The sequence below is a fragment of the Toxotes jaculatrix genome, chromosome 5 (assembly GCF_017976425.1).
Source record: "Toxotes jaculatrix isolate fToxJac2 chromosome 5, fToxJac2.pri, whole genome shotgun sequence".
Taxonomy (NCBI): Eukaryota; Metazoa; Chordata; class Actinopteri; family Toxotidae; genus Toxotes; species Toxotes jaculatrix.
Window position 1 is genome coordinate 18,596,942 of NC_054398.1, and position 20,037 is coordinate 18,616,978.

Genomic DNA, 20,037 nt, shown 5'->3' on the forward strand with positions numbered 1-20,037 from the left:
ATATTCCATTCATTCCATTTGACATATTCCATTACCTTGTTTTTATAGCACCCACTTCCTGCTTCCCCATATGTGTTTGGGAGGGGCAGACAGGTGGAAACTAGAAATACATAATACAAATATATACTCAAATACTGTTATTTATATTCCAATTTTTAAACAAGTTACATAATTTCGCCAGTTATATAGTATGCAGAACTCCAGCAATTCCACACACAAGTGCTGGTTTTTCATTTCACATCATCATCGTTTTTTAAAAACCAAAGCATTTCATAACAATGCTGAAATGTTTTTTTCCCACCTCCAATTATTTCAACCCCATCTTTCCTCTTGTTTTCCTGTAAACTTTATGCTTGTTTAAGTTTGTTTTTATTTAATTGTGATGAGACACTCACCTCAAGCAAACTTATATTCATTATCAGATGAAACAGTCTATTAGATCAGTAAATAAAAAATCAAACTAGTTTTGAAGCAGTAAAATCAAATGTACCATGGCGAGCCCAGTATGCTTTATTACACTGCATACTTTGTAATGTAATTATTGCACGTGCCTGAGTACATTGCTATATCGAGGCTGAAATGATATTGTTCAGCCCCTCTGTCTACCTTCAAATCTTTGCTCATTTCATGCAGAAAAAATGACCAATTGCATTCTACAACCTCCCCATTCAGAGAAAACTACAAAGGCAAATCATTCTTCCCTGCTTTCATCACCACACCTCTGGGCTGTCTGAAGCGCAAAGACAAAACATGCACTGCGTGACATCCCTATAAATGACGCAAAACTACAGCAATGACATTGCCCTTGAACGATGATCTGCTCCACCACCATGACCCCATCAAACTCTGTGATAAAACAGTAAATAAGGCACACCTCACTGCATGCATTGGCAAATCCCACATTTCTCTCACATGCTAAAATACCCTTGCATGTCTCTCCCTTTGAATCTCCCTACCAGTGCTCCTTGACTTGCCAGAATAATGCTGATGCAGTTGCCTAGCAACTGCCAATGGACCAATAGCTTCTTCATTATTGAAAGCACCTTTCATGATTGAAAGCACCTTTGATGATGAGGTCTCTGCTGAGAGCCACTGGTACTCCACTGTCGTTCGCCTTGCTGTCATAGGTGACATTTGAGGATAAATTAAGAGACTTTGATTTATATTCAGTCAACTGCAGCAGAGACATGCTTTCCTAATGAGTGGCTTCTTGTCAGAATAAAAGACTTCAAGAGGGACTAACTTACTCTTTAAAGTTCCAAAGTAGATGCATGTTTGGTAAACCGTTGTCTTAGTAACTACAACAGTTACAGCTAACGTTAATGAGATCTTTGTACATATGATCTCAGTACCTCAGCATGGTAACCTTACATTTTTACTTGAGTTGTAAATCCAAGCTATGACTTCTGTAAAACAATAAATTATTGAGTAAAATGGAAAGAATGAATGAAGAGAAGCTGATTGAGACAGCAGTCCATTTTTAAGCAGCGGAGTCATAGAAGCTGTACTAAGCGAGTTTTGTGACAGAACCTGTGCTGTGGAAATGAAAAGCTGCTAAACATAGGAGGAAGATATTGTGGGAAAGGTGAGAACTCCCTGAGAGATCTCTGGCTAGTGACTAGAAAGATGTTCTGTAAAAAAAATAATTGTATCATACGAACAAAGCAGTGTGTGGGTGTGGAGGAGCAACTGTGAACAAATGTGTTACTCAAAATAAGAAAGCAGACTCTACAGCCTGTTCATCTCCTCCTCTGTTCCATAAATAACATGAGACACAGTTGCCCAATAGTCTCTAAATCCCCTCACCACCATGTTTGGGATATCTAGAAGGACTTTATGGGGCCAAGAGTAGATAACACAAAAAACAACACCTCTACTCAACAGACTCTAGAAACAAGTACGGGCAGTTAATCCTCAATGAAATGTCTGTCTCTTGTGCCCACTCAGGATGATCACTGACCTTAGTAAATGTATTATGTCTCGTGGTTCTTGTTAATGGTATGGATTTCTCAGTGCCCTGAGGAATACTGGAGCTTCAACACAGTATAACTTTAAGGTGAGGACAGGGGGGATCCAGTCTCCCATGTTCTGTTAGAATTAGATCAAGCATCCTTGACCCTTATTGGATTCCAGATGCCCTAACAGTGTTAAGGAGATGCTTGTTTGTGTTACTGGTGCAACAGACTAAGCCACCCCTTCTGCCACGTAGGTTGGAGCTGTAAATCAGGAAAAGACATTTAGGTCCCCATAAGATAAATCCTACTGACTTAAATGAAATTCTGACTTTTCATGCAGCAGGAACATTTGTCTGAGCTGTCATTTATCTCATGAATTACCTCCACATCTACAAGATGGACGAGCACAAACTGATATTCATGGATCTCAGACGATATCATATTAACTTTGGTGATGTTTTAACTTTTTTATTTATCGCTACCATGCGGTTGACATTTGTGGTCTGTCAGTCTGTCTGGTCCTTTTGTGAATCGTTTGTTGCTGGGAATAGAAGCTGGAAATTTTTTTGAATGAAAATCTGTAGTTGTGTTACCTAATCTGTGTGCCTGTATCCAATCACTGGGGAAGACAAAGGCATGAGTTTTCCTTGATGTAGACCAACCATCTAGTGCCCCAAGGGGAGTGGATCTGGGTTGCTGTGGGACTAGACCTTGAAGAGTGGGAGTGCTCCGCATTTCCCCAACAACCTCAGATACCTACTCAACAATAATAAACTGATCAGCTCCCACTAGCTCCAAGAAATGCTTGCATGATCTGTCTTTTGGACAGATACCTGCATACAACAATAAAAGATGATTCAGATGATTCATTAGCAAAAAAAACAAAAAAAAACAACAACACCCAGAACAAAAGTTAGACCGACTTTTATCAAGCAATGTTAGCCTTCAGTGGGTAACCTTTCAGTTTATTCTGTAGATAAAAGCCTTGTTCTGTGTGGATTTGTCATTGTTGTATAAACGTTTCCACAATATTTCTACCAATTTTATCTAAACCTAAATTAAATAGAACAAAATCACAGCCTGAATGACAAAAAGTGTGAAGAGGCACCAGTGGAAGGCTTTTAGTGTGTGCTGGTGTGCATTAACAGTCAATTAAGACTGCAAGGGAGGAATAGACCTAATTATAGCTTCAACAAAGTCGTTACAGCTCCAACCAAGCACCGCTAAGAGGAGCAGATTAAAACACAGTCAGGCTTGTACAAGGTGGTGACACCTGGGCTGTTATGATATCCTGCCCTCCATTGTGTTTGTGTCTCATGGTAGTAGCTGACATGTTGTATTAGTTAAGAGTTTTATTAAAAGTGCTCTTGTTAACTTGTCTGCCCACCAGAGTGGATGAGACAACATGCAATACAATACATCATCACCAGAAAATAAATCGTATATACAAAATTAATTTTACCAAAGTTGAATCAACACAGTTCAGATACAACCAGAAGAAAAATGAAGTATTTGTTGCAGTTATATTGTAATAAGCATTATTTTGAACACTTCTACACTCTTATTGTGTCAATCCCTGTGTTTGTTTTAAGATTAGGGGCAAATGTTTTGCAGGAGCAACAAACTACTGACAGATGAACATGAAGAAGAACATGAAGTCTTCAATGGCGATTTCTTCCTTCCTGTGGCCTGCGTGATCACACATTTGACACATTCAGTTGACTGTGACGTTAGTACAGCTCAGTCAAGGGTGGGCACTGATAGCCAAGTTCGGCACCTTATATCGTGTAAGCGGAGAGACTGATACTGAGAATGTCTGCAGCTATTCCAGGAGTGCTGAAACTCAGATTTCTTCAAAACAACTGAAGTAATAGTCCCCCGCCCCCGCCGACAAATACTGGCTCTGATGTAGTGGAAATTACAAATGAGGTTCAGTTGTGGCAAAAGGGCAGAGAAAACAGATGAACATAGAAAGCAGTGCTTGTGACAGCTGGTGATAAACAAAAGACAATGGAGAAGGCACTGAATTCCTATTTTGAGTTAGAACAGGCCACCAATACATGGCCTGGAAACTGTACTCTATACAAAACAGAGAAGATGTGTACACGCAGGCAGTGTGAGGAGAACTGCTTCCCAGTTACTATCAATGGATTACTGTGCTTAGTCCAACAGATTAATACTGTTAAATCATCAGGGGTCAGTTAAGATGGAATGAACTAGTCCTAATGATTCCTGGGATTTGTAGTTTCCCTGCCTAATATTCAGTTATTACATCACACTGAACCAAGGGAATTTACCCTCCTGTTGGCTGACTTACTCCAACATCATTATGGAAGCATGCTGCCAGAGTGGTTACCGAAGATCTTTGGGGAGTCAAGATTACATAAAGAACCGAGTATACTGTTACTGTAATGAGATCTTACTACTATATCTCTTGGGGCAAGATTTTTAACAATGTAATTTTGTTGAAAAACCTAGTTTAAAAATGACTGGTATCACAACCAAATGCTGTGAGATACTGAGCAAGAATGTGGATCACAGAACAACAATTTCAAGCACTGTCCTATGAACTCAGCTGTAAGGATTGAGGATAATAACAGAGTTCACAGTAGAGAAGTCCAGCTGGGTCTCTGTTAAGTCCCTGTCAGTCCCTCGTTCTTGTGAAGGCAGCCCTCCATCCCTCCTCCTTGTATTACTACAACTCCTTCATCAACCAAACCCAAGGAGGAAAATAATAGCGAAAATATACTATTTTACACTACATTTTCATTCATCAAGAATTTCCTGGGTTCCTAAATACTATTGGACACAAAAGAAACTTGCTAACCCAATAACAAGCCTATGAACAATCTCTATTGTAACAAGTGTCGTGAATATAAGAATGCCTTTGAATATAATATGTCCTCCACTTATTCAAATGTAATTCCCAGGAAAAAACAAACCACAGCGAGTGACTGCAGTATGACTTGACACTGCTTTGTACTGCTCATCTGCAATGCACAACACAACATATAATTTAATGGTGTGTCAGAGAGACAGGTGGTTTATTTTTACCATATGTTACACAGTGTTCATGTGGGGGCACGGGACTGAAGTCGGGGGGTGGGGGGGCATAGTTGTATAAAGTCACTGCCAGTGAACATTGGGTGTTTCTATCTCTGGAACCATCTTGACACGGCTGGCCCACTATGAAGCCAACTCCGAAGCTGCAGAGACATGGTGAGGTAAAGCAGAGCTGACACCTAGTGCACACGCGCAGCTGGGAGGTGAATGATCTCCTCCAAGGAGCAAAACCATCAGAGCTCAGCAGGGAGCCAGCACACATGGAGAACAGGAGACCGGAATGCTTGCACAAAGCTTCAAAGCTCTGTCTCTGTCGCACTGCTGTGAGAAACAGCCAACCAGCAATTATTACTACTTACATTTAATTATTATTTTTACTGTTACACAGTGACTAACAGGGTTATTGTTGATTTGCTCATCTCTGCAGCCGTATATTGCTGCACTGTCACTCTGATTTTAAAATATGTGATAATTATAATTGCACAGAAGGGCAGGTTAAAAAGCAGATGTTCTGTTTCATTAATGTAATGAAACCAACTGAAGCTGCAAAAGTTCGACAGGATTTAAAATCGCGTCAAAGCTGAAGAAAACTATGAACCTTTATTAGATACACCTAGCTAAAAGCAATGCTGTTGTTCTAATAGCCCTACCTACATGAAGGTTATAATGTTCTGTGTTTTGTTGAAACAGTTTTAGAGAGACATTGCTTCAATTTTATGATCATTTCGGAGGATGTAGTTTGTGGTGCTGCTGAACTTAATTGCATTATACAGAGAGGTGTTTTGGTTTTTTAGCCTCCCCTCATTATAGGGAAACTCATGTAGTTGTGGAGTCACAGGTAGCAAGAAATACCAGATGTCAAATGCTTGTTGTCCAGGGTAACTGTGAGTCAAGGCTGATTAAATGATCTAGTGAGGCAGGCGTTAATGATGCACAACAAATGGTTAACCGTGGGTAAAACTCTGCATACTATGTTATTTTCCCCTTAACACTGTTGGCATATTATAGGAGATTTTTTAAACATCTCAGTGGTAACCACAGACACAATCACAGTAAAAGGGGTTGTGTTACTGCCCATTGTGGATTAAGGTGAATTACATTTAGCTCATGTTAAACTGCTAAAATGCTGTACTTTTTCACTTATTGGTAACAATTAGACTTATTACTTGCATACTCTTAAAAAACACCCATTGCAAAAGTCACTGTGGAGCCTTTAAAAGTGCTGTTAATTTTGCTTGGAAAGAATCATTATGGTTATGGGGTTGTGTTGAATCTGCAAGTGCATCTTGGTAAGAGCTGTGAGAAATATGAGTAGCTGTCTAATAAGTAGACTGCAAGAGTTAATGATCAGTAGTAATGATAATTTTGAACTCACAACAGTGGTTAGGCACTGGAGTTAAGAAATGGTGCAAACTATGCTCTGTTGTTACTGTTTATGTCCTGCAGAGAGGAGGAAAAAAAATCAAACATAGGCACTTTCAGTTGTATTATATTTGACAAAATTATTTTGTGTTATGTAGCTCCCTGGGGCTAGTAAGGTTAGAAGCAGGATCCAAATGTTAGTTTTATAGCCAACAATCATTTGGAGGTCTTATTCTACTATCAATTCCATTTGGCAGGTTTAGTTTAGGACATACAACCCTCTGTGGCCTGTAGATTAAAAGATTATTTTCCTCCCCTTTTGAGGAATGATTTAAGAGAAATACTGTGAAGAAAGAACTGCACATAAATCCTGGGGCTGCAGAGGTGTAGCTTTAGTTTGACATTAAAGGGACAACTGCACACTTGGTCTGGGTTTCTGACCCTAAAATCTGGGCCTTAGGGTACAATGTATATTGATACTCCAGCATTATATAATTCAAAGCACTGCACATATTTTTTAGAGCAGGAAATGGGCAAAACCATACTGGTCGTCCTCCTAACTCACTCTCCATTTATCTCTGTGCCATCTTTCTAATTTTCCTGTTTACATTCTTCTGCTTCTCTGATCTTGCTGACCGTTGTGCTGAAGAACTAAAAAGGGAGTGTGATAATCCGCAGTTACTAAAAGTAGAATATACATGTTTCTGTGTTCCTAGGGAAACCCACAGGGACCGGGGACATTTACTTTCTTTCCATGTCAGTGAGTAAGTGTTAAAGCAACTGAAACAGCTTTCTGTCTCTCACAGTCGCGCCATACCACAAGTCTTACCATACTTTACATGTGAAAATACTTACGTGCTACCAAGGACAGCTGCTTCTGACTGCAGATATAGTGATTAGCACAAATCAATAAGCGTCAGTTTGACAATAAATAAAACAACATTGACTGTACAGAGGATTGATCCCTGAGGTGCCACAATGTGACTATTTCAAGCTTTCAACTTAGACCCTTCTTGCCCGGTTTGCTGAAGCGCTACCTGGTTGCTAGGCAGCCCTGCTGAATGACGAAGAGTACTCATTTAAGAGCTCAATCTGCGTCACTACGGATTTCTTCACGTGGAATTAATTGCTTCGGTAAAGGTCAAAAAGAGATCCTTAAAATATCCGATATGTTGCCATTTATTTTGGGATTATTAAATGTTTGCATATTTATCCTTTGTCATCTCACTTCCTCCTATGAACATGTGTAAGACAGCTCTTCATATAATCCTGTGCTCATCATTCCAGGCACGATAGTGGTAATGCATGCACACACACACACGTAGGTTGGTTCACACAGCAATAAACACTCTTCTATTGCCTATAAATTTTAAATGAGCCAACAAGAGGATTCCACAGTAACAGCCAATAACATCAACATTAGTGTGTGCAGGTGCAGGTCAGCTTTTCAGTACTTGACCAGAAGCACACTAGACCAAGCTCAACAACATCCATTTTGAAGACACTTCCTTTTGCCAGAGGACCAGTGTGAAAAATTACCTTGTTTTACGGCAATGAAGCAAATATAAAACACAAATGGGACTGCAGTTATCATGGATGTGCTGCCTCTCTCACAGTTTACAAGCAACAAAGGTAGCAATAACTTTGGGTCAAATAAATAATCTCAGATATTATACAGTTTGTTCTCAGCCTTAATGGCATTAGAGAGCAATGAAAAAGCTTTGTGTTCATCATTAATCATCATGTCACAAATATTAAGTATTATAGCAATGTCATAACGGCACTGTGTGTGCTGAATTTCTTGGGACTGTCTACTAGGGCTGGGCGATATATCGATATAAAAGATATATCGATATATTTTTAAATGGGATATGAAATTAGGCCATATCGTATATATCGATATAGTTCGAACTTGCGCTGTGATCCTTGATCCATCCAGTGCGCATGCGTCACTACGTGTGCAGTCTGTTACGGCAGCTCCCGATTTTCTTTCACTTTTATTCTACTTTTCTTATCTTTGAGGCACTTTTCGTTATTTTTCTTTAATACGTTGGATTACTTTCTTTTCATCACACTGAGACATGTGGGTTGTGAGATTTTTGGGGCTTTTGTTTGCCGTTGCGTTACTTTTTTTCGGCGTAGCGACGCAACAACACCACATGGCCCGCATTGTTTACACCAGGGATCAGCTGTTAGACCTCAAGCCGGCTTTTTCACTGACAAGGCAAGAGGAGATCCCTGTTGAAATTTGGCGCAAGACACACCGGGGATGCAGAGGAAACAAAAAGTTACGGAGGAAGAGGGAGGCTCTGAAACATCAAAGGAGAAGTATTAAGCCGTGTCTCCCCTCTATCATCATGGGGAACGTGAGGTCCCTCGCAAATAAGATGGACGAATCGGTGGTGTAACCCCGCTCACATCACCGTGAAGGAGCGCATCTGTGGCCCGGATGTTGAACTGTGTGCTGTCGGAATTCGTCCATATTATCTGCCCAGGGAGTTTTCTCATGTTATCATGGTGGCAGTTTATGTTCCCCCCTCTGCAAACCCAAACACCGCGTGTGACGTCATTCACTCTGCAATAGCCCGGTTACAGACTCCGCACCCGAGTGCATTCATTGCTATCTCGTGTGACTTCAAAAAATTTCCCTACGGGAATTAATAAAGTTTTTTCTGATTCTGATCTGATCTGATCCAAGCAAGCTGCTAACCTGGAGCTCTCAGCACCGCTTCCAGAGCTGAATGGGTGGCTGAGGATGCAGTGCTTCGGTCACATATTACACTTGGCTATTGGTGTTTTACTTTGTGTTTTATGCTGCTATTTCGACCAGGTCTCTGTTGAAAAACTGATTGTTAAATAGAGGTTAAATAAATTAATCGTGACATGTGACATGTCATATTTGGCTTTGACTTTGACTGAACATTTGCTCTCACTTTGTGATAAAAATATCGGGATATATATCGTAAATCGATATTCAGCCTGAAGATATCGGGATATGACTTTTGGTCCATATCGCCCAGCCCTACTGTCTACTATGCATAGAAGTTTGCTCAGTGTCTGAAATGTGCAAAGCTAAACCACTTCTTTATCAATATGGAGACATCGCTGCCTTTCTTCTCTAACTACAACACTTAATCAGTGTTGCTTGCTGCCATCTTCAGAGTTTGTTTGAATGACTCAGGACAGGCAGACTATACAGATGCCTAATCATGACCAAACTAGGTATCAGTTGAAAGGTGATGATATACAATACACTATATGTCATAGTTTAGGGAATATAAACATGTTTTAATCACCTTTTCTTTGTTTATTTAAACAAAGGAAGAGCTTTCTTGTAAATAAACAAAAGTTACATTCACAGTGAGTGTGATGAGTGACTAAGATGCATACCTCACAACTGTCACAATAAATAAATCAAATAACTGCCTCTGTGAAAACTTTCCAGAGTCCATCTCTTCTGGATCCTATTTCATTGTCTCACTCTACTTGAAACAACATGCCCCCACAATTGCAGCTGCTTTAACCTAGTGATGTTTTTGGTCTGAATACCCGTCTATTCTCCTGAGACAGCCCTTGTCTTCAGCTACTCCTTTGTCTAAAGCAGTTATCCGGAAAATGTCCGAAGAATCAGCACATTTTCAGCACATTGTTCGGATTTGCCCCGTCACACATGCAGCCCACAACCGCACATCATCTCATGTCAGATGCGTTCACACCCACTGGAAATACTCAGTTCGGTTTAGGCGAAGGATGGTGCCTGGGTAGAGCGTACAGGAGGCAGAATCGAAACGTCATCAACACACCCACGAGCTCCCTCTGAATTCTCTGAAAGCTCTGGAATGCTCTATTCACATATCGTCTCAATCGGACATCACTCTGACTTTGTACTAGGGCCCTGGCCGGGTAAAGTCCGTACAATATCCCCTTTACATTCACACTTACAGCTCCTCTGGCTAATGCCTAGTAAAGATGCGCTTGTGTGAAACCTCATCTCAACATTTCACCAGACTGTCATGGTTTCTGTGTTACCGTGCGCTGATGCAATGACAGAAACACTTGAATCAATTCCTTGTATCAGTAAGCAGAGCATCTTCCACAAATGGTGAAATACACAAAGCTGCATCAATGCCAACACAGGCACATACTATTCCTGTTACTACTCAGCCTCTGATTGGTTTGTCCATCTCTTTCCCACACTGCAGACAGAGTGCAAATAATAAAAGGTTCTCTGTGACAGAAAATCAATACTGTAAAACAATGCATGCTCTAATCTTGCTAAAGCCCCTACTTTCCTCTTGACATCAGAAAGTACAAAATTTAAAAAATGCAAAATACCTCTAACAGCATGTCATTCAACACAAATTTGTTTTAATTACAGAGATAATCACAGTTTTAGTTTGTCAGTAGACAGCAATGAACTGTGCATAATTATCGAGACAAAAACAGAATTTCAGTCATTTTCTTTCTCTCTTTCTTTGAGGGTGTGTAATTTGGTCTACAGCTCGTGAAGAGTGGTGGACACAGCCCATTTTACAACTAGATAGGAACTCCTAAGTAAAGTCTTTGTTTGTAAAGCCTACTGGTTTCATCTGCACCAAAGCTTGCGACAGATTTTTTTCCCCCCTCACAGATCTAATGCTTTAATATGTCACCAAAGTCTGTACAGGCATTTTTGAGTGTGTGTGTGTATTTCTGTGTGTAAAGCCTTTAATGTAGGGAAATCACCATTTTGCCCTAAACACATTCAAACCACAGCTCAGACACAGACAGCCTGTTACTTAAACTGTGGGCAGACTTTGCTCTGGGTCATCTCTGTGAAGACCTGAAGCTAAACAGAGCCTTTTTTACCTTCAAAGTGGGAAAAGAAAATATATTGTGGCTGAATAATTTGTTTGTGTTCATGTACCTGATGTTTGCTCCAAATATTTCCATAAACAAAACTCTGAGGTTTCCAACTTACATCGAGAAGAAGGTTCCCTGTAAAAAAGGGTCATTACTCCCAATTTTATCACAGTCTACATTGTTAACTCATCTTCAGATATGCCAAAGCCGCCTCTTGGTAAATGTGAATACACCCACGCAGCTTGCTAATCAGGTTTTTACTGAGCACCACAAATGCCATGAGGGTTCGGCTGAGTTTACACAGAAACAAATGAGGGAATCAACCCTAGCCAGCGGCAAATCAATGCCTGCACAGGATGGCTGATGTTCAAGCACGATGAGGTAGATATCTAATCAAGAAAAAGGTTGCATTTGTCTCCTGGCCCAATTAGCTTCAGTTTATTCCCTTGGCAAGAGCCTGGTTGTGACTACATGATTTTAATCCATTTAGAAGAAAATTTTTCTTTTCAACAGCACAAAATTGTTCACTTCTCTGCCTCATTAATGTCAGACGTCTTGTCAGGACCAGCACTCATCTAAACAAAATATCAACAGATGTAAATGACACTATTAAGACAGGGTAATATAGTTATGAGAATTTCCGTGTTACTAAAAATATTTTTTTAAATATGTATTTACTACAATACAGCAAATGTTAGCGAAACAAAACACTTTAATAACACCACTTCTTTATCTGTAATTGCAATTTGCTAAAGCTCATTAATATGACCAACAGTGTTTTGTGAAACAACACAATATGAATATATAAGTATATAAATGTATGAAGTAAATATACGGACTAAAATATTGGCTTAGGATATAATATACAGAGTACCATAAAATTGCCAAAAAGTTAACATGCAGAATACCATCACTGACATTTATTTTGAGCAGCAAGCACATTCTATAGGGAAGAATAACCACAATACAAAAATAGTATGTGGTGGGCCATGCAATTCCCCAAAAATTCCTTAAGACAGAGTTCCCCCCCCCCGGGAAACTGATTAGTGGAGGTGTCTGACCTGAACTGCATTGGTGTGTGTGTGTGTGTGTGTGTGTGTGTGTGTGTGTGTGTTCACACATTAGCACCTCTTTGTGACCAACTGGACCATATGTCTCACATACTTCCCCAATTTGTAAAGATTTACTTTTTTCCCGACATTACAAGGTGCTGCTCTGATTAATTACTGCGAAGCAAATGATACATTTTCTGACTGGCAAAGCCCAATTGATACCAATATCAATATTAGCTTCTTGTTACTTAATGACCTACCTTTACTTACTAGATGAATTCAAATGTAATAATATTATATTTCATAAAGATGTAATAATTTCTTCTCATCTTAGCAGAGGCACTATTTATTTGTGCAACTCTTTTGGAAACACTGTTGAGTATTGCTGTTGAAGAGGTTTTCTTTGAAAAGGTGGTATTTGATTTCTAATGGATGCAATGTAATGGATTTAGTTTTTATTTTACTCAGTGGGGCATATGAGTCAACAGGCATTAAAATGCATGACCTTTTTACCAGAGTGTTATAACCAGTCTTTTAGAGTCTCTGTGTTAAAGCTGCTGGAGATCTGGAGCTGAGGAAGGTAGCTAAGTGTCAAAAACTATTACCTAAGGTGTCCTATTAGGGCTGGAGGCATATTTTTCCTAGCAGTGTCAAGCAAAAGTGTTTGCAAATCTGGCCCACTAACACATCCACAAAGACAATGGAAAAGTGGTCTCAGACTTTTGGACCCCACTCTATGTGTGACTGAACACACGTGTCTGTGTGCACGATAGGACTTGGTAGGCTTCCAGCCTGAATTATATTTTGTGTTCAATCATTTTGCACAACTGAGGGCTAAGTTATCAGCATGCATTTGCATACATTTGCATTTAATATGCTTCATCCTTCAGGAAGTGTGATTTATTACTAATTCATTTGTCCTATAATAGAGTTTGTTTGGGGGTCTGAAAACTTTAAAAAGACATTCAAATTAAAAAAAATCTAATATCCTTCAATCAACAAACATATAAAGCAAATATGTGGAAGTCCAATGCCCACAGGTGGTCATGTTTGTACAGAGTGTATGGAGTGTGATGGTGACATTTAGTATTGCAACCACTTGCATGTGTAACTCTTCGCAGCACGCCAGGTGTGAGGGTTTAAAACAGGAGGTCCTGGTGTTGAGTTACCATGTGTGAATTCTGTTATTTACATACAGAGCAGTATACTCAGTCTTACGGCTGTCTATATGTCCACGTTTTCTAAAGCTTTTAAAATACTGTGTATTTAAAACAATTTCCTGTGAATGATACACAGACTGGACAAAGACAGAGGGTGTTGTTTGCTGTAATGACTTTTAAGGCAAATTAAGGATTTGTGGCTTCTTAATTAAAATTGACGACGTTAAATTTTATGCAGGCTGGTTGTCATACAAACAAAAAATATACAAGCTGGAACCCTGCATACTCTTCCATGGTACTGGAATGGGCAACACTGGCTTAGAGAGAGTTCTGGTGATCAGTCTGGCCAGTTATATTGGTACTACTCCATTTTGGACTGGAAGGGTCTGAGTGTGTGATTATGCCAAACATACAAAACTCAGACAAAAACTATTTGGGATCTGCGTCACAGAACTGCGTCATGAGATTTCCATCCTTATCTAAACAATCCCAACAGGAAAAGTCATTTAAAAACCACATTGGCCAAGTTGGACCAGGGACCTTCATCTAATCTGCTGACAAACACAGATGGAGAAAGTGTTGGCCTTCATTCAACCATATTTGACAATTCTTGCAAACTTTCTGTTTTATTTGTTTTAAAATAAGCAATATCATTGTTAATTTGGAGCTAAGATGGCTGATTAACTGATTAGTCACTAAGCAAATTTGGAATTGGAGACAATTTTGATAATCAGTTAAAAGTTATTAGCACCAACACAGAGGTTAAGTTTTTATCTGTGATACTGCAACAATGATACAATGATACTGACTACTTTGATGGTGTGCCTTGTTTTCTATTTCGCTACCTCTAGATGCACTGGGATGTTAAGTGATCCATAATGCACTAAACATGCACCAGTTGTCAGGTCAGTGGGATCCAAATGTTCAGTGATGAGCTGCTGCTGAGCTCCAACAATTAATGTAATCAGTGAGTAAATGAAAGAGACAGAACGACCCACATAGGGGTGGCTCTGAGGTGGCAGGTTGAACCGATAAAGCTGCCTTAATATTTAACATTTAGCAGCCGAGACATTTCCATTTCTTCCATTATTTTGCATGAACTGAGTCCTCCCAGTAAAAGGTTACCAAGGGGTCAGCTAAGCAGATATGTAATGCTAGTGTTGAAAATGTTAGATGTGATGTGTGAGTGATTCTGAGGAGAAATGAAAGGTGACTTTGTCCAAATGGCAATGGGGAAATGTGAAACCATTAAAAGAAAAAAAAAAAAAAAGTTCCATGCATGCACTGACAGAGGCAGCCAAAGTAATCACAATGCTCTACTGTGAGAATGAATACATACAGACTCCAAACAACCAGACTCCACAGCATAGCTCACTGAACAGTTGACCAGCACAGCCTGGTATATTCCTCATTTCGGGTGACTGCAGGGCTTTTACCACAGACATACCAATTACTAAATAATTATACATCAGTGAAGTGAAAGAAAAATGAAACTTTTACTCACTGATTTTGGGTTAAGTGGAGTTCACACTGAGTTCCTGACCTCAAATAAAGGAAATGATGCTCCTGCTGCCACTACTCGCACGTTTTTCCAAATGTCCTGCGTCGTGCCCCAAAGTTAACCTGTCAACTGAAAATTATACCATGTATTACAATGGAAAAACTCCAACTTACAGCTGGAATGTCTTGACCAAATTAAGAGTAGCCTCATAAAAGCCAAAGATTTTTTTGAGAAAACAAAAGAGGATGAAAGCAAGTTCAACTAAAGGCAGTACCACATGTTGTACAACATTACAATATGAAGTAAAGGGGTAATCAAAGATAATGAATCCAAAATGAGATTTTGCCAAGTTTATGCTGGCAGCTGGAACTGCCTGAGGGAAATGACTTGCCAAATATACACAGAAATTGTCCACAGTGTTCTGCCACAACTCAACAATGGAATTGCTTTTCTGTCTTCCCCAGATATAATCAATGAGTTGAGCAGCCTTTCACTGCCATAAAACAACAAAGTCTGAAAAGCAGCATATGGTCTTAGCTTTTCTAATCTTGTCCACTGGAAATAAGCAAACATCTGCTGCAGGGTCATTATTAAAGCCTATGGCTAACCCACTGTCACACCAGACAGTAGGAAATTAAAAGCGAAGATGCCAGGAAGAAAGCCATCCTCAGTGGCAGAACAATATTGCTAGTGCGCAGTAGTCCCTGGAGACAAACCAGAAGTCAGTACAGAAAGATGAAACTAAATATAGCTTACCATCATTTTGCTTAGGTAAATCATATTTGTTGTAATGTTAAGAATAAATCTAAAGCAACAATCACCAAAACAACACTAGAAGAAGAGACCCACATTGAGTGCTATACCTGTTAAAAAAAAAAAAAACAAAAGACAGAAAAAAAACAATCTATCCATTCTCCTATTGATAAAAAAAATATTAATGAAAAAGAACATCTTGAGGCAAAGATCCTAAACAGCCACTATTTGTGCTACTATGTCTGATCTGTCAGGGACAAATGCCTCAGGCAGCATAAATACTACCATCACACATACAATGGCCTGCAAATGTACATTTATACAGCTAAACTATAAATAACCGATAGAATTACGATGCTTACAGTTTGTTGTGTCATTGGTGGACTGCGTTGTGAACAGAAGTGTTAATTAACCACTGAGGGGTTAAAACAAAAAAAGGGGTCACCATCTGCTTTGGCTACCCAGCATGCTGCATGCCAAGAGTGTGTGAAGGACCTGTGGGACTGCCCAGGGCTGTACTCAGCGCTACCGCCTGCCTCTGTGCCTCTTTACAAAAACTACACAGAGACACAGAACTATCTACATATGCTACTGCTTAACTCTCCAAGGATCATTTGTGCCTCACAGCCCAGCTCCACAGAGACCAGCTTAACGCTATCCAGTCTGGTGGAGTGCATCGGGACTCATTCAAAAGTTGCCAAGAGAAAGTATTCTTATTTTTCACTTGGTTTCATAGTAAAAATAGTACTACTCCCACCCACCAGTGAATGTGACTGCTTTAAATGGGAAGGTCATAACGTACTGTAATATTTCCATTGTTCAGACAGGTATTAAGCACAGTTGTATGACAATGTGTACCATTACCATGTGACACAGAGAGCCTTGCTGTTGTTCTGCATGAGAGCCATTAGTCAGGAGAGATTGCAACAAAAGCTGAAAGAGTCTTTGAGGGCTAGCTGAGGTGACAATATCCTGCAGTCACAGGCGTTCATGGAAAAGGAAAACAGTCTGAAAGGTCATCATCGGGCCAGACCTGACCCATTTTCCAGAGCCACTTCTGCATTCAGACAGCTGAGTGCTACTATGTTAACAGTGAAAATATCTAATGCTTTGATAATGCTTACATAGAATAAAAGGACAGAGATGCTGCTGAACACCTACCTCAGCCAGAAAAATTGCTGATGGCCACATCAGCCCAGCCACAGTATCTTCAACAGACATCCACTGCAGCACACTCCACATCAATTTTATTCATTTTCCACCAAGCTGAATTTTTTGAAGAACAGAGAAACCCCCATCTAACTACAGAGCCTGGATGATATGCTGATTCCTGATCACAAGGTGATTAGAGAACAACTGTGCTACTGCTGCCATGGGAATAAAGCTGGAGTCATGAGAAAAGCAAACCAAATAAGGACTTTACAAGGCTTCGTGCTGAGGGGTAAAATCCTTCATTTGTCTCCCCATAGGATGTCATATTTCTTTCATTGTGAAATATTAGGAATGCATTAGCCACCATGTCATTTCCCTCATGCCACTGCCATCTGTTTGACTCAAGCCAGCACCTTGGGTTAGGTTTTGTTGTGTGTTGCAATGCTTGTACCATTACAAACATGGGCATGTTCATGCACAATAAGTAGTGGTGTCATTTTGAGGGAAAAATACAAGTGTTCTTTGTGACTTCTTCCACCTAAGGCCGTCAAAAAATTCAACAGCTGGAGGTTGAAGAACAAGTTAAGCTTACATTTAAGTCATACGATTAACAACCCTCATGGGAAACAGGACTGAGGGCTTCCCCGCACACTGCTTAACACTAAGCCATATCTCCCTGCACAACACCAACAAAATGATTGTTCATGCTGAGAGTGCTGCTGCATTGCTGAACTGTACTTGGGACAAGTCTGAACACACTGAACACTAACCCAGACTGTGTTAAGCTGCTTCTCACAGTGTGAGTGATCGATGTTTCCTGAAAATGACCTGCAGCTATTCCAGGACACCTCACCGCCTTTTGATTATTGCACCTAATGTTTCTTAAAAATTTCAAGGGAAAGGTAATAAATGTAAGCAAACTTATTTAATTTTTACATTAACATTACAGCACATCACTGTGTATGTTTTTCCTACTCCTTTTGTTTTGGCTCTCACTGCCCTAACACACCGGTTAATCCACTTTCATTTACAAAGCAACATTTACTCAACACGATAATCTATGTAATTTTTTAAGCTACAATTTATCAATGAGATTTTAAAAATGTGGGATGTTTTCGGTGGGCCAAACCCAACCGGAAGAGAGTATGAAAGACCTCTTTCATGTTGAATAATGATAGGACTTTTTTTTTTTTTTTTTTTTTTAATTAGAGAGCTTTTAACTGGGTAACCAAAATAATTAGTTACTCGCCAATGTTAACCTTTGGCTGCTAAATAACTCCACAGTTAAGGTTGCTGGGTGGGGTGTAGCAGCTCAGTCGTTAATACGGTTATGGAGCTAAACAACAGGTAAAGAAATGAAGGGGTTCAATCTCTAACGAGGCGGGTTTTTTTTTCTTACATACAGATGTTACGAAGGAAATTTATCTAGTTTTTGTTTTTTCAACGGTTCATTTGACAGAGCTGTCCACCACGCTCGCTCAACTTCTTCCCCAGAGTGTGTAAGGTTGCCCAATGAACACAAACTACTGCTACAACAAAACAACTCAAATAAAAGCTTAAATTAGATATACTTCACAGAAACGGTCGATGAGCTCTTAAAATCAAGCAGCGCGAAATGACTTATGTTTTTAGCTAGCAGTTACTGTTAACTCTCCAAGACGAGAACAGACGCTAAAAAACATCTTGAAGCACCTTAAAGTAAAACTGCAGTTCGTGGGAAAACAACAGTAAAGATATAAGATGTGTAACTCACAGTAAGGAGCGGAGTGGTGTCCAGAGTTTGCCTCACAGTGAAGCGTTAGCCGTTATTTCGGTGACTGAGCAGACTGGATAGTGAGGAGGTTCATCGCAGCGCTCCGTGCTTTCACAAACCGGAGCAGCTAACAATCCGAGAGCAGCAGATTACCGTAATAACCCGCGCTTACACCAAGGCGCACATCTGATTTTCTCTACCGTAAAACGAAAACAAGCACCACACGGTTAACGCGCTCTAAAGTACTTAATAAATAAATAACATCTATCTATCTATCTATCTATCTATCTATCATGGACATACTCAAGTAAAGTACAAGTACCTTAAAATGTTCTCAGGTAGAGTGCTTCAGTACATGTGTAAATGTACTTAGTTACTTTCCACCACTGAAATAACTAATGCTAGTTTAGTAAAAAAAAAATTTTTCACTGTTTTTACTGCTGGAGTCCATCTGGGGCCCCTTGACAGGTTTCACATGTCTATGACTTGTGAACAGTTCCTCCACGAACGATTTCCTCTCTACACTTCTGAGATGGTCTCACTTCAATAACTGGTTGAGGCCCACAGAGGTACAAATTGCACAAGATTAGAGAAACAATGAAAAACAGATGAAGACAAATTAGCGCATCAGAGTTTTTTTTGTTTTGTTTTTTTGTTTTTTTTTGCTTCTTGTTTATTTATTTATTGTGTGACCTTTTGGAAGGGGCTTGATCCCTTGGTTTGGGACCACTGAAGTAAGCTACCTTCTTAGACAACACGTTCTGTCCTCTATTTGTGTCTTCCTCTGACCAAACACATCTTCCTGTCTGTGTTGTTTCTGTACTCTAACACAGCATCACCTGATGAGTTGCAACTGCAAACTCAAACAGACAAAATATAGTAGACTGCATTAAACCTTGATGGATGAACACATTACAAAATAAATTGAAAGATTCATTCACTATCAGTGCTTTTATGACAATACCAGCATGACAGTTAACATCAAATATTTTTGTGAAGATTTACACAATGAACATGATGAACATGGCATTAATTGTAGATTTAACTATTTGAGTGTTTGAGAATCAGGATTTTTATTCAACTATTGAGTAAAAATGAGTGAGAAAAACTGGAAGATTCACTGCAGACATCAGCGAATGAGTAATTTGTTTCTCATTTGCTTCTAATTTTACTTCTCAGAGGTAGTGCCTTGAATATGTTACTCCTTGCCAAAAATATACAGTGGCACTGAGGTGCAAAACATCCTGTACATACCAGTATGTATTTACAGACAATTTTGCATACCCGTTTATAAATATATATAGATTTGTTACATACTCATTCTTAGTATTCATCTATACAGTTCCAATGAAGCATCTTCAAAACATCTTTGCAGAGAAGAAATAAATCTTTTGTAGAATTTGCCACTCCTGCTTCCTTTGAATCTGTCTGGTATCTCAATATA

General features: G+C 39.5%; 1 protein-coding gene across 2 annotated transcripts in view; it reads right to left on the reverse strand.

Annotated features, from left to right (window-relative positions):
* Positions 1–18,700, reverse strand: part of LOC121182123 (tumor protein p53-inducible protein 11-like) — a 31,270-nt gene extending 12,570 nt beyond the window's left edge. Inside the window, exons 1-2 of one of the 2 annotated variants that reach the window (XM_041038473.1) lie at positions 18,594–18,696; positions 14,939–15,064 (exon numbers count right to left, since the gene is read on the reverse strand). The gene's annotated coding sequence lies outside the window, so the exon portion shown is untranslated. Of the gene's footprint in view, positions 1–14,938; positions 15,065–18,593 lie in introns of both variants that reach the window. The other variant, XM_041038474.1, reaches the window with a different exon arrangement.
* Between the last annotated feature and the right edge of the window lie 1,337 nt (positions 18,701–20,037).